Genomic DNA, 11,547 nt, shown 5'->3' with positions numbered 1-11,547 from the left:
CACCTCCAACTGACCCCCACTGATGGCCTGCTTGCCCCCAACTGGCCCCCCTGCTGGTCTGCTTACACTCAACGGCCCCGCCCCCCACCAGCCTGATCACCCACAACTGCCCTCCCCTCTTGGCCTCTAACCACCTCTACCTCAGCCCTGCCACCATGGCTTTGTCCAGAACATCCGGAAGGTCTCCTGGAAGGTCTCCCAATCTAATTAGCATATTACCCTTTTATTAGTATAAATAGAGGCCTGGTGCACGGGCGCGGGCCAGGTGGTTTGCCCTGAAGAGTGTCCCGGATCAGTGTGGGGGTTCCCTTGGGGCATGGGGTGGCCTGGGTAAGGGGCCTGTGGTGGTTTGCAGGCCAGCCACGCCCCCATGGGGTGAGGGTCCCCGCTGGGGTGCCTTGCCAGCCTGGGTGAGGGGCTGATGGCTGTTTCAGGCTGGCCACAGCCCCCAACGACCCAAGCTCCCAGCCCCTCCTTTATTCTTTTTTTTTTTTCAGCGCCTCCTTGATCAGAGGGAAGCAGGTATCTGGGATTTATTTATCTTCTATAATTGAAACTTTGTAGCCTTGAGCAGAGGCCAGGGCTGGCCAGGGCAGGCGGGAAGCTTGGCTTCCTCCATTGCCGGAGGCAACCCAAGCCTCCTGCTTGCGGCCATCTTGGTTGGGTTAATTTGCATACTCGCTCCTGATTGGCTGGTGGGCGTGGCTTGTGGGTGTAGCAGAGTGACACCAATTTGCATGTTTCTCTTTTATTAGTGTAGATTAGCTATAGAGAATAATGCTTATTAAATAATAGTATTTTTTAAAATTCTAGGCTGTTTATATTAAATCTGAAGTATATGGGAGAATTAAACATTAACACTGTTTATGTAAATACATACATAATGAGCAGTTATTGGAATTACCCCTCCCCCCCAGTATAATTTGGGTTCTGCTAGATTTCTGTATGCAAATAAAGAGTTTAAATAAGCACTAGGATCCTTGAGTTTATAAGTGAAGAACCTGAGTTTTATCCTTGAATGATACTAATTAGCCTTTGTACTTAAGACAACCCACCTATTTCCGAGGCCTGGGTTTTCTCATTCATAATACAACCTAATGCCCACAGCTTTCATATTAAAAGCTGATTTAGAAATTTTAATGAGTTGAGAAAAAGTTTAGAGATTTTACTGAGTTAAGGAAAACATTTATATTTTCATAGAAACTTGTTTCTTTACTCTTTAAAACTAAGAAAATTCTTTTTTAAGAATTGATATGCTAATATGCTAATTAGTTAGGTTTTAATATGCTAATTAGTTAGGTTTTGGTTTAGGACCTAGAAAATCTTTGGTGTTTGAACACCATTTAATAGCTCTTATAATTAGGCCTTCTTTTTTAAAATATATTTTATTGATTTTTTACAGAGAGGAAGGGAGAGGGATAGAGAGTTAGAAACATCGATGAGAGAGAAACATCGATCAGCTGCCTCCTGCACACGCCCTACTGGGGATGTGCCTGCAACCAAGGTACATGCCCTTGACCGGAATTGAACCTGGGACCTTTCAGTCCGCAGGCTGATGCTCTATCCACTGAGCCAAACCGGTTAGGGCAGGCCTTCTTAAAATTTGGTTTAGGAAATTGAATTCAGTATCTGAAGATCCCTTCAAGTTCTGAAATTATGTTGTTTTTGTTTTTTTTAATCTCCATTTGGTATAAACCGCTCTCTCAGGATTACTGTCAATAATACCTGAGGTGTGCCCTAACCAGTTTGGCTCAGTGGATAGAGTGTCAGCCTGCGGACTGAAAGGTCCCAGGTTCGATTCTGGTCAAGGGCATGTACCTTGGTTGCGGGCACATCCCCAGTAGGAGGTGTGCAGGAGGCAGCTGATTGATGTTTCTCTCCCATCGATATTTCTAACTCTCTATCCCTCTCCCTTCCTCTCTGTAAAAAATCAGTAAAATATATTTAAAAAAATAATAATACCTGAGGTGTGACTGTCTTGACATGCTTGTGCATTGCTTGCTTCGTTTTTCTGGTGGTGCTTTTATTTTCTGACCTGCCATTCATGTTAAGAATTTGTTATTAGGTATTTCATTGTAAGTTCATTTATTGATGTAAAAAGTTCATTTTTCAATATTCAGTGTAAATATCTTTTTGTAATGTTATATCATGAGATCATTCACTGAGTTAAGGACAGTGACTAAATCAAACAAATGTAATTTAAGATGCTTGAGGGCAGACAAGTAATAACAATAGAAACTATTGCATAATCTGTTATAATTTTATAATTAGATTCAGATTCTGACTTATGAGCCCTATATTTTATAACTGAGTGATAATTAATCATTTATGAGGAAGAACAAACTGAATGACATCCTTAGGAAGATAATGCTGTAGCTTAAATATAGAGCAATTTTTTTGAACTATTTTAAATAGCTTAACCTGATTTCTTTAAAGCAATTGATATTCGGATTGTTTTAAATTAAAAACCTGTTTTTCTAAGAATTTTACTATTCAGTGATGAGTACTGTAATTTACAGTTTAAAATTAGATAATTATCTAGTGAAAGGGTAATTTAGTTTAAGTGGGTAATAAACTGTATTGCCATTAGCTTTAAGAGAGGCAGTATATTAAAGTAGCTCTTGAAGGTGTCACAATTAAATTTAAAATCTAGTGTTTTTGCTCTTTTTTAAGAAGCAGAATTAAATATCCAACACAGCTTTAACTTCTATGTTAAATGAGGTTTCAAGTGCAAAAACAGTAACTTATTTTTAAATCTGACTAAAATGTTAGTGTGATTAAAAATAAGAAAATATATCTTACATTTATCTTTACTGTTATTCATTTCTTTGTGTAGAGTTAGGATTCCATGTAGTAGTATACTTCTGTCTGAAGAACTTCCTTCAATATGTCTTGTAGCACAGGTCTGTCGGCAGTTGATTCTCCCAGCATTTTTCTTTCTAGAAAAAGTCTTCATTTCACCTTCATTTCTTACAGATTTTTTCCCTTTCAGTCTTTTTTAAAAATGTCATTCTGTTGTCTTCTGGTTTGATAGTTTCTGATGAGAAGTATACTCTACTTTTTATCTTTGTTCCTCTGTGTCTAATATAACTGGAGTCCTAGAAGGAGAAGAGAGAATGGAGAAGAAAAATATTTGAAGAGAGACCATTTGAACCATATGAAATTATTCCATAGCTCTTGGATGGTCTCTATTTTTCCTTCTCCCATTATATTTCAGTTTGAATAATTTCTATTGTTTTATCTCTAAGTTCACTGATTCTTTGCTTAGCTGTGTCCAGTCTGCTGGTGAGCCTATTAAAGGAATTCTTTATCTCTGAGTTGATATTTTTTGTTGTTACTGTGTTTTAAAACAATTTCTAGGATTTTCATTTGACTTTTTCTTAGAGTTTCTGTCTCTTTGCTGAAATTTCTCATCTGTTCATGAGAGTTGTCCACCTTTTTCATGAGAGTCTTTAATGTGTTAATTATAGTTATTTTAAAGTCCTTGTCTGGTTATTGTAAAATCTGGATCATCTCTGGGTCTGGTTTTGTTGATCACTTTATTTCTTAGCAGTGGTTTGTTTTTCCTGTTTTTGAGTGGGTATCATAATTTATTTTTTTAAATTCTCACCTGAGGATATGTTTGTTGATTTTAGAAAGAAAGGGAGAGAGAGAGAGAGGTGAGAGAAATATCAATTGGTTGCCTCCATTACATGCCCAGCCTGGGGACTGAACCCTTAACCTAGATATGTGCCTTGACTGGGAATCGAGCCCACAACCCTTTTGGTGTGTGGGATGAAGCTCCAACTAACTAAGCCACCTGGCCAGGACTGTCTCAAAATTTTTTATTAAATGCAGGACTTTATATGCATAGCAGTACAGACTGAAGTATGTAGTATTTATGCCAACAAATGGGCTGCTGCTTGTTAGACTAGAGCAGGGATCCTCAAACTACGGCCCGCGGGCCACATGCAAATACAAATATTGTATTTGTTCCCGTTTTGTTTTTTTACTTCAAAATAAGATATGTGCAGTGTGCATAGGAATTTGTTCATAGTTTTTTTTAAACTATAGTCCGGCCCTCCAACGGTCTGAGGGACAGTGAACTGGCCCCCTGTTTAAAAAGTTTGAGGACCCCTGGACTAGAGTGTGAAGAGTTGATTTAATCTCCTTAGGAGTAAGCTGAGTTTGAGTTGTGTTGTTGTTATGGCTACCTTCAGTGTGCCACAGGCTTCAAAGTCTATAGAAATTGCTGCTGTTGCCATGTCCCTGTGCTGCAGGGTTATTCTCAGTGTTAATGCTGTATGTTAGGTTTTAGCCATCTCTGCATGCCTACACCACAGAAGGGTTTGTCAGTCCACACACTGCTCTTCCCCCAGTGGCAGACTTCTGTTGCTTGTTACTTAGTGTTTGGCTCATGGTGGGGGCAGGAAGATTTCTTTGCTGGCCTGGTCCATTTGTAGTCTTTGGCAAACTCTGTATTAGGATCTTGAGAATTGGACTGTATTTTTGCCTTTGAGAACTCATGGTAGCCACACTGTTCCTTGTATCTGGTAACCTTGCCTGCTTCTTGGCACCTTCTATTATTCAAAGCAAAAGACTTAAGCCATTGGGGGAGAGCGACCTCAAGACCAGAGTTTTTGCAGTTTCATATTCTTCATTGCATGTAATTCCATGACTTGATCATTATATCTTAGAGCAGTTCTTTTCTCATTCGTGGTTGTGCATGAGAGTCACCTGGGAACTTTAAAAATTTCTGATGCCCAATTAAATCAGAATTTCTGGGGTGGTATTTCTTTTAGGGTCTCCCAAGTCACTCCAACATAGGGGGGGCGGGTCCTGAGAACCATCTGCTGTCCCCATTCCTCACCTTCATACCATCTCCAATATGTTTATAGTTTGGTTCATCCTGTTTATTTTTGAAAACTCAGACGTAGCAATGTGTTCTCTTGCAATCTTCTTTGACATTCCTTTCTTTTGCTGAGGACTCTATATCCCATAGTATTAGCTGCACACTGTGCTCTGAAGAACCTAAGGTATTAGAATATATGCCATTGAAGTATCATTAATTAAATACCAAATGTGTCAGTTCTTGATAATATATGAAAATACTGTGACTAATTTTCAATGGGGTATGGGACAATGCAGCACCCAGGACATATGTCAAGTCATCTAGACCAGGAATCAGTAACTTTTTCTGTAAAGGACTAGTACTCAACATACTCAACCTATAGTAACTGCAGTAAATATTTTTGGCTTTGCTGACCATATGGTCTCTATCCCAACTACTCGACTCTGCCATTGTAGCATGAACATAGCCATAGACAATGTGAATGAGCATGTCTACATTCAAATAAAACTTTATGAACAATTAAATTTGATTTTTTGTAATTTTCATGTGCCTTGAAATATTGTTTTTTGAATTTTTTCAGCCATTTCAAAATGTAAAAACAATTTTTAGCTCACAAACTCAAAGGCTAACACGAGCCAAATAAACAAGGTTTAAGTATATGTGGGCCACAAAAAACAAAAGCTTCAGTTTTCATAGAAACATATGTTTATTTTGATAGAAACATGCTGAATACAAAGGGCTGAAATAAATAATTGTTAACATAAAATAATAGGACATTTTAATAAAAATTTATATTTTTTCTTGAACATTAGCTTACCAGACACTGAATAACTGCACAAATTAATAAGTATAACGAAATTAAACCTATTTTTCTTGTTCTCCAGCAGCAAAATATTTTCTGTTGCATACACCAAACAAACAGTACAAGACTAATGATGTGGCAATAGGCTGCTAAAATATTCGCTGCTAGAATTAGTGGAGAGAAATGGTGCGCCTGCACATCAGGCGCTTAAGGGAAATAAATGCAACACGATTATAGTAATCAGTTATTACGAATATTGTAGTTATTAATAACTAGAGGCCCAGTGCAAGAACTTCGTGCACAGGTAGGGTTCCTAGGCCTTGCTGGTGATCAGGGCCAATCAGGTTCCCCGCCTCCCCGCCTCCTCCTTCCCTCATCACCCGTGTGCCCCCACCTTGAAGTTCCCTGCCTTCTCCTTCCCTTGCTCCCTCAGTGCCCCGCCACCGCCGCTGGTCACCCACCATGTTCCGCGTCACCCCCTGGTGGTCAGTGCACATCATAGTGAGCAATCAAACTCCTGGTCTCCTGGTCAACCCCCCAAGGGACACTTTGCATATTAGCCTTTTATATATGTAGATTATGTATAACAGGATATTGTAAAGAGTAAGTTACGAAATTTGTATTAAAACATTTCTTACATACCATTATGTTGACTGGGTTGCAAAAATATTCGTTGTGGGCCGCGAGTTTGACATGCTTGCTGCACAGAAACGTGGTGGATCAGACAGTTATGGGTCATGGGCCATATCTGAGGCTGACCTCTGATCTGGGGACTTTTTCAGATACAAATGCATCATTTTCCTGAGAACCTGCCTCTGTTGGATATATCCCCAAATTTAGAAGTTACTGCTGTTTGAAACTAAAGAGAGCAAGTTCCACACCTTAGATTTGCTAGAATGAAAAAAAGTTTGAGATACTGAGATAGCCTAATTTGAACACAAATTACTTAAGCTTATCATGTGCACCATTTCTATAAAGAAGGTGGACAATTATGAACAGTCCCCAAATATAGTCTTACTGGCATGGTATCTTCAGCTTGAGGCTCAGAATATGTTGAATACATAGTACATTTTAGTATCTACTTGCTACTAAAGGGTTTAAATGATATTAAAGGGTTAGATACTCTACAGAGGATTAAAAATATATTTAGTGTTGTTTAATGAGATAGGTTTCCTTATTTTGTGACTTTTGGATTTTTTTAAACAAATACCTCTATGAACCTTTAGCTTAGAGTAGTGATTTCTGTCTCTATTGCATGCCATGATTATTTGATAAAAACATGGTAGTTTAGGTCCTACCTCCAGAGAATATTAGTTGCTCTATGGGTAATTATCATGAGCTGCCTGGGTTGAGAACCTTTGGCTTTGATGAACTATAGAATGAAAACCTATTTTTTTTTGTTAATCCTCACTGAATATTTTTTCCATTGAATTTTTTTAGAGAGAGTGGAAGGGAGGGAGGGAGATGGGGGTAGAGAGAGAGAGAGAGAAACATCTATGTGTGAGAGACACAGGGATTGGTTGCCTCCTGCATGTGCCCCAGGGTCAGGGAGCAAACCTGCAACCCAGGTTTGTGCCCTTGACCAGAAATTGAACCTGAGACCCGTTGGTGCTAACCACTTAGCAACCGGCCAGGGCAAAAAACTATTTTTTAAAGACAGTATGTTTGCAGTAAAAATTTTTTAAAAGTGTTTCCAGCGGTTTGTTAAAAAAATAAGCAAATAATAAAGAATACATAAAATGTCATTCATCTCCTATCTTATCTTTAAAAGATAGCCATTGTCAAGTATTTTGTTTGCTTATACATTTTATGTACATATGTAAACATGTAATTTTTTAAACAAATAGGATCAAACAATATGTACTATTCTTTGACTTGTCTTTACTCAGTTAATATATTCTAAACATTGAGAGAAGTTCATTTTTCATAAATAATTTCCCCAAGGATTAAAATCAAAAGCACAGAATATAATTTCTGAGTGACTTGGCAACCAGAGCTGATGAGCTGCAGATTTCAAGCAGGGCTATTTCTAGTATTGTTTGGAGGCTGGAACAAATCACAGCTCTCCTTCCTCTTGTCCCACTAAAAAGTAAACAAACACTGCAAAAATCCAGGCAAAACTACTTTAAGATGAAGAGTATGGACAGCCTTCAATAGGGAGAAATAATCCAAAGGACTTCCAATATGTGCCCAGGAAGAAGGGATACTTCTTCCATGGAATTAAAGCGATTGTACGGATGGCATGCTCCAGAGTTTCTGTGTTGTGCATTGCACTTTAAATTTTTTGTATTTGTTTAGCACTAGCAAAGGCTGCCTCTGGCTTCCTCCCTTCACTGTTGCTTAATTGCTAGATAGTTGGATCAGATGAGTTATAGATGGAAAGGAAAAACTGTGGGATTCTGAGTGTTCAAGTTAGCTGTAGGACCTAGTTGAAGAAAAAAATTGAGATACTCTACTCCTGTCCTCTTAGTACCTGTTCTTCCTCTAGGGCTTTTGGACATCTCTTCTTGCTCTACTCTTAGGATCCTACACTTCTCTTCATCTGAACTAACCCAGTAGGTTTCCTGGGTTTGCCAATGGTGAGTAGAACCTTAGACAGGCTTGTTTACCCAGAACAGATCAAGATCTTTAGAGGCCCTGCTCAGTGACAGGGTTGTGTTAATCTATCAGGTAATTCAAAATAATAGTAGTAACATGACACCTAAGTTAGTTGTAGATATTTTCAGTGGAGTTTAATTTTTTCCATGATATATCATATTATTTTTTTTTTTAAGCGAGAGAAACAAAAGTAAATTTGAGTTTAGGTACTTCGTTCTCAGTCAGTTTAAGGGATAATCCTGGACTGGTCATTAGAGGACCATTTAAGATTCCTTTTTAGTTGTATAATTCTTTGATATTGTGGGGTTTGTTAAAACATTAATTTTAAAATTTACTTTTCCTAATTATTAGGTAAATGTATTATTGATGTCAATATCTATATAGTCAGGCAAAGAATATTACTTAGTACTTACAGTGTCAAATAATTCCGCATTCATAGTGTTAAATGCAGTCAAGAAATTTTTAATCTACTTGTATTATAAGGACAACAAAGAAAAGTGCTTTAGGGGGAATACATCTGATAAGCTATCAGAAGTGGTCTTAGGATACTAGGCACATTGTTGACTTATTAGGATTATGTTTTCTGTTGCAGAGCCCTTTCTTGTCTTAGAGCACTCCCTACAGTACGTTAGTACTCCTTTATATTTTTACTGTATTGAGTTCACTTTGGAAAATTATATCTTTTTAAATATAAATTTTATCTTCTGAGCAGGTTAAGCCTTTTTGTCTTTAATTCATTTATTATAAGTTGAAGCTATTGGTTTGGGAGTAATAGCATGAAAGCACTATTTCCCTGAAAACTGGAAGAGAGAAAACCTTTTAAAAGGAAAGTTGTGTCTAGTTTTCCTTAATCACCAGTATCTATCTCCATGCCATTGAGAAGCATGCATGGTACTTTAAAGTACACTGGATTATATATCAGATGTCTCCAGTAAAATGATTTCGAATGATTCGAGTCTATTCTAAGGATCAGTTCTTTAGAATTTGGAGTCTCCCTTTCCTTTTACTTTTTAAATTTAACTTTTTATTTTGAGATAATTATAGATTTACATGCAGTTGTAAGGAATAAAACAGGGTGAGCCCCTGTCCTCTTTACCCACTTTACCCAATGGGAACCTCTTGGAAAAGCACAGTATAATATCCAAACCAGGATATTAATATTGATACAATCCACAAACCTTCAAACTTCACCGGTATTGTATACTTGTACTCATTTGTGTGTGTGTGTGTGTGTGTGTGTGTGTGTGTGTGTATTTAGTCATATACAGTTTATCACTTTTATATATATTCATCATCACAGTCAAAATGCAAAACAGTTTTATTGCCACAAAAACCCCTAGTGTTACCCCTTTATAACCTGCTTCCTTTCTCCAGAGAGATTTTTGTTTGTTTTGTTAAGTGCCTATTCATTTATGTTTTGACTTAAAATAATTATCTTTTAAATTTCCACCCAAAAGTTTTAAAATTTTTACTTATTTGTTTATGTGGTTAAAAAATTTATATATATAAAAGCCTAAGTAACCGAATGACCGGTTGACCAGTTGCTATAATGCGCACTGACCAGGGGGCAGACGCTCAACGTAGGAGCTGCTCCCTGGTGGTCAGTGCACTCCCACAGCCAACTTCCCGTGGCCAGCCAACCTCCCGCAGTCCCTCCCCCCGGCGGCCGGCCCCAACGAATTGGCCCCACTCACCAGCCAGGCTGAAGGACCCCACCCATGCACGAATTCGTGCACCAGGCCTCTAGTATATAATATAAAAGTTATCATCTTATTCATGCAGTTCAGTAGTAAGCACGTTCATATTGTTGTGCACTAGATCACATCGTTTTTGTCTCTGCACCCATTAAGCAACAATTCCCCTTTTCCCTCTTCCCCATTCCCCCGGCAGCCACCATTCTGTTTTCTGTTTCTGTGAATTTGACTACTTTAGATACATCATATAAGTGGAATTAAACAGTACTTGTCCTTGTAACTGGCTTATTTTATTTAGCATAAAGTCCTCAAGATTCATCCATGTTAGAGCAGATGACAGGATTGCTGCCTTTTTAAAGCTGAGTAATATTATTCCATTGTATGGAATAAATAAGCTTTAATTAATCCATTTTTATTTTCTGACTTTTATTGACTTTTATATTCCATAGAGTGAATACTAGCACAAATAGCAGATGAAATATTTCGCATATAGAACATTTGTATAACAAGGATGAATATCAAGGTGGCATCTAAACATTCTAGAGTTAGCTCTTTTAGCTATAGGTACCAGAAACCTTATCTGAACTAATTTAAATAAAAAGAGGGATTTTATTACAAGGAAACTGAGATTGAATCTGAGGATGGAATGTGGCAGGGCCTTAGAAATGGAACTTGGTTGTCTCTAGTCTTTGATGGACCTGTTGTTGTTTTTTCACTGTGTATGGTGGCTTTTATCACATGACTAGAGGCCTGGTACATGGATTTGTGCACCGGTGGGGTCCCTCGGCCTGGCCTGTGCCCTCTCGCAATCTGGGACCCCTCGGGGATGTCGGACTGCCGGTTTCGGCCCGTTCCCCACAGGCCAGGCCGAGGGACCCAACTGGTGCAAGAATCTGTGCCCCAGGCTGGTTTCAGCCTGATCCCCACAGGCTAGACTGAGGGACCCCACCGGTGTACACATCTGTGCACTGGGCCTCTAGTATGCATATAAGATCTTTGATTAATCTCTTCCTGCCCTCCCCCTTCCCCCCTTCTCTCTGAGATTCATCAGTCTGTTCCATGTTTCCACGCCTGTGCGTTGAGCGTCTGCCCCCTGGTGGTCAGTGTGCATCATAGCTACCAGTCGAATGGTTGCTTAGGCTTTTATATATAGAGACTAGAGGCCCGGTGCACAAAAATTTGTGCACTCGGGGGTCCCTCAGCCCAGCCTGTGCCCTCTCGCAGTCTGGGACCCCTCGGGGGATGTCCACCTGCTGGCTTAGGCCTGCTCCCCGGGGGATTGTGCCTAAGCTGGCAGTGATACATCCCTTGGGGGATGTCCACTTGCCAGCGGGCCGAAGCTGCAGTTGAACATCCACAGAGCTGCTGAGGAGGCAGGAGAGGCTCCCACCATCGCCGCTGTGATGCCGTCAGCCTGGCTTGTGGCTGAGCAGAGCTCCCCCTGTGGGAGTGCACTGACTACCAGGGGGCAGCTCCTGCATTGAGCATCTGCCCCCTGGTGGTCAGTGTGTGTCATAGTGACCAGTCATTCCCAGTCGTTCTGCTGTTAGGGTCAATTTGCACATTACCGCCCTAACGGGTTTGGCTCAGTGGATAGAGCGTCGGCCTGCGGACTGAAGGGT

The 11,547-nt window shown here is 39.5% G+C and overlaps 1 protein-coding gene across 1 annotated transcript in view; it reads left to right on the top strand.

Annotated features, from left to right (window-relative positions):
- Nucleotides 1–11,547, top strand: part of TMEM170B (transmembrane protein 170B) — a 41,740-nt gene that overhangs the window by 11,081 nt on the left and 19,112 nt on the right. The window lies entirely within an intron of this gene.

This window comes from Myotis brandtii, unplaced genomic scaffold, assembly GCF_000412655.1.
Source record: "Myotis brandtii unplaced genomic scaffold, ASM41265v1 scaffold56, whole genome shotgun sequence".
In the NCBI taxonomy this organism is placed as follows: Eukaryota; Metazoa; Chordata; class Mammalia; order Chiroptera; family Vespertilionidae; genus Myotis; species Myotis brandtii.
Note: the sequence above shows the minus strand (reverse complement) of the source record. Positions and strands in the feature narration are given on the sequence as shown.